This window comes from Symphodus melops (assembly GCF_947650265.1).
Source record: "Symphodus melops genome assembly, chromosome: 1".
Lineage (NCBI taxonomy): Eukaryota > Metazoa > Chordata > Actinopteri > Labriformes > Labridae > Symphodus > Symphodus melops.
Window position 1 is genome coordinate 3,810,152 of NC_136691.1, and position 4,088 is coordinate 3,814,239.

Here is a 4,088-nt window from a genome sequence, read left to right on the forward strand (position 1 = left end):
AAAATCTGAATATTTAAAGGAATAGTTTAAATTTAAGTTTATTCAAAAATACGGCGCCTCAAAAAACAATATCTAACAGAAAAAAGAATTGCTTTAAATCAGTATAAATTAGCACATCATGACACATTTTCTGCACCCATAGCGTGAAACGAGCAAAAGGTTGACCGCTACCTGGTGTGTCAGGGTACTAAGGCTTTGTTTTAATCACTCACAGACATCGCACCCATAACGTTTTTCGTACGCTCGAGCTCTCTGTACTCTGGGAATGGGAGGGTCTCTCTCTCTCTCTCTCTTTAAAGTAAATAAATGCCAATCCTTTTGTAGGGGGATCACATCGGTTAAGGAAACACTAAAAAAAATCCAAAGAACACTCTGACAGCTGGAAAAAACAACGGCAAAAGTGGGACAATGTCAAACATTATGCGATTTTTAAATTCGACCACGTGGTTATATGTCAGATTGTTTAAATCATCCAGAGCCGGACTGATAAATCAGCCGATAATATCTGCAGGTATTAGCATATTCAGGGATTATCTGTATCGGCTCACGTGCACCGATATGATCAGGCATCATTTCATTTGAGTTTCATTGTATCTGGCAGTCACCAGCAGAGTGTGCTATACGGATTATACGCGACAGCCTTGAGCGTGCTTTAATTAAGCTGGTGCCTGAAGGACTCGTGGCACACAGAAGTCCAGATGAATTTAACATTGGGAATACGCAAACTAGTATGAGGTGCAACTACACAGGCAAAGTTCTCACTATCATCCCTTTCATTGTCTTCATGAGCGACACCAACATACTGGAGATCAAATCGACTGACAAAACTTTTGACAAAAATGTTTTTTTCTTACATTTTAGAGTTTTTTAAGTTCTTCTTCTGCCTCACATACTTCCTTGATTAAAGTTTTGTAAAGTATCTTTTATCTCCCAAGGACTCCAATAAAACTTCTTAAACATGTTTTCAATGAAATAATTCAATTCCAAGTTCCTTTAAACAAGCAGTTTTTTTTTTTAATCTCCATCTGTTTCAGTTGTTCAATCAAATCATGATTTCATTCAGTTTCAATAGACTTTCACTTGCTGACCTCTAAATAAAGCAGAAAATATGCTAAGACTAAAAGCTTTAAAATACCTTATCGCATTACCAAGGCCCCGTCAAACGACTCAAATTATATCAAGAGGACGATTGTATAAAAGCTATTTATGATTTTGGCCTTTGGAGGTCAAATCATCTGCATACACTGAAAAGTTTATTCTTTTTGTGGATATCATCATTAAAGGTTTTATTGTACTTCCCTTTTCTTTAAGCAATCGTATCCTTGACTTCAGTTCAGCCATCCTTCCGCACTTTCTTTACACGAGAAAAGAAGAAAGTAAAATGTATTAATAAGGCACATTTCAGATGAAAATGTGCTTCAAAATAAAAGCCCCCCCCCCCCAGTAGAAGGTCATTTATGATTTAAACACATGATATGAGAGGGGATTTTAACTTATTTCTATTGAAATTAAAAGGAGGAAATTATAAAGAACAGATTTAATTCAAAAGATTTTATTTATTTTTTTAATCTAAAGCAGTGGTTCTCAGCTGGTCTCGTCCCAGAACCCAACTTTCTGATATTTTACAACCAATCAGATTAAGTAAATAAAAAACAGTCCATTTTGGACATCAGACGGTAAAAAACATGTGATAGATCACAAAGTCCTGATTCCATGAGGTCTCATTTAAATAAATCTGGCTCTTACCCAATATGAAGTTTTAAATCTGTGATTTAAAAAAGACATATTATAGCTCTTTTCAAACAGTCCCCCCTGTGCTCGAAATGAAACATCTGTGCTTTGGTCCAAATATAACATGAATCAAGCAGCAAAGGAGGTTTGTGACCCTTTAAAAAAAACACCCAGCTCTCTTAGAGCGCTCAGTTTTGGTGTGTGTCTCTTTAAATGAATAATTATTATCCCATCATGGAGCAGGCATCATCAGCTCTGCAGGCTGGAGTTATTCTGAAATTATTTAAAGTTTGAATGGATTCAAATTACATATCAAGACAAGCAAAGCATTTCTTTCGTTGTACATCTATACTGTTTTATGCTTTTGAATTTATGATTTTTGAATAACTTTGACCTAAAACAAAGACGGTGCACCACATGGCTCTTATATTCAGGATATATTTTTTATTTTTTTATTTTTACCAGGGTGGCGTTTCCAGCACACCTGCTCTTTATCAGACAAGAACGAGTCGGACCACCATTTAACTTCTCCACCTTTGTGATCAACAGCGGCCTCTGCTGGCAGCTTTTTTTCATTACATGGATTTGAATTTTGATGCCATTTAGATATAGATCAGGGGTGTCAAACTCCAGTCCTGGAGGGCCGGCTTCCTCAGACTATTAGAGATCGCCCTGCTTGGACGCAGCTGAATCCAATGAGTGACTCATTATCAGGCTTCTGCAGCGCTTGATGACAGCACATTGGTTTAAAGCAGGTGTGTTAGAGCAAGGAGGCATCTAAAAGTCTGAGGAAGCCGGCCCTCCAGGACTGGAGTTTGACACCTGTGATCTAGATGATCAATAATAGAAGCAGTTTGTAAATGAAGGAAAAAAAGTTTGAATCATGCTTGAATTTCCCTCTGGATCAATAAAGTATCTATCTAATCTAATCTAATCTAATCTATTCAGAGAGGAGACGTCACGTGTGTATGTGGTATTGGAGGGTCACTAAAGTCAATCAATCATTATTTGTATAGCGTCAATTCATAACGAGTATTATCTCGAGACGCTTTACAAAACAGCAGGTAAGAGGCGTACTCATTGCTAACAAAAAATAAGATACAGGGATACGGGATAATATGCAGAAAGGATTTCTCATTTGTATTCCCCGCTGCTTTGGTTTAAGTTTGTAAGCCCTCAAGGGGCCCCCATAATGGCCCTGGCCTGCCCTGCCTGGTCACAAGCAGCAAATAAATGGTATCCTACTACACAATTCTGGCTGCACAACAAGAATCCAATCATTTGGAAAATCAACATGAAGGCATCCTGTCTTCCCACACTAAAACTCTCCTGTCAGCAGTAAACACCTGAAGCACGCCGGAGACAGCACAGCAGAAAAGAGTCACATGTTTGTAATGGCGGGACTTCAGTCCAATCACAAACAAGTAGTATGGGCATACCCTTTCCGGTTTGTGAAATATGGTTCACAGCAGGTGAAATATTTAGACAGTTGACCTTTAGGGCCTCCACATAATCCCACAATGAATAATAAACAATAGCTCAAAACACCAAAATATAACACCTACATACCTTAACCTTAAAAAATACTTCAAATAGATTTAAGGCTCTAACGTGAAATTACTCAATTCTTCATTATTTTGCTTGTTTAGCAGAGTTGTGTGATTAAAGGTTTGGACTATTAGTTTTTAAAGCATGTTTCTCTTCAACGGAACAAGTTCACTCCTACGTTGTACGAACACTGGTCGGTCTAAAGTAGATTGTTTTGTAATCTTGTGTTTGCAGTCGAGGACATTGGTCCCTTTTAGCTGAAGATTAACTAAACATATTGATTTCATTTGATGAAGCACACATAGTCATCCCAATGTGAATGAAAATCCAGTCGACATTATATCAAAAGAGTAAAAACGCCTGCACACACATCCTGCCTCTAACATATGGACTCTAACTTCTGTCTGTCCAAGCTTGTTTGGGACGGACACATGTAATTTTGAAGTGAGCGAGATAAGAATTTGCCTCTTGATAAAGCAAAACAAAAGGTTGCATGATATGAAAAGAGGTCGAAGCTCAAGCGTGTACAAGTCTCCCTAAAGGGGTGTAGCTTTAGCCTGGGTGCATCTTAGCAGAGGCAAAAAACAATCCACAACTTTTTTTTTTGCTGATTTGAAACAAGGTAAGACTTAGATAGCACCAAACATGTCATCATATTTAACACAGAAAAGGTCAATGATGCATTGTGTAGTGTTCTTTTTTGAAAGAGGGGAAAGGTTTTTGACCTGTTGATCCTTTACCGTCCTTGTCAAGCCAATGATTGACTAATGACTGAGCTGCCCCTGTTGTTTCCCCGACATGCTAAGAGG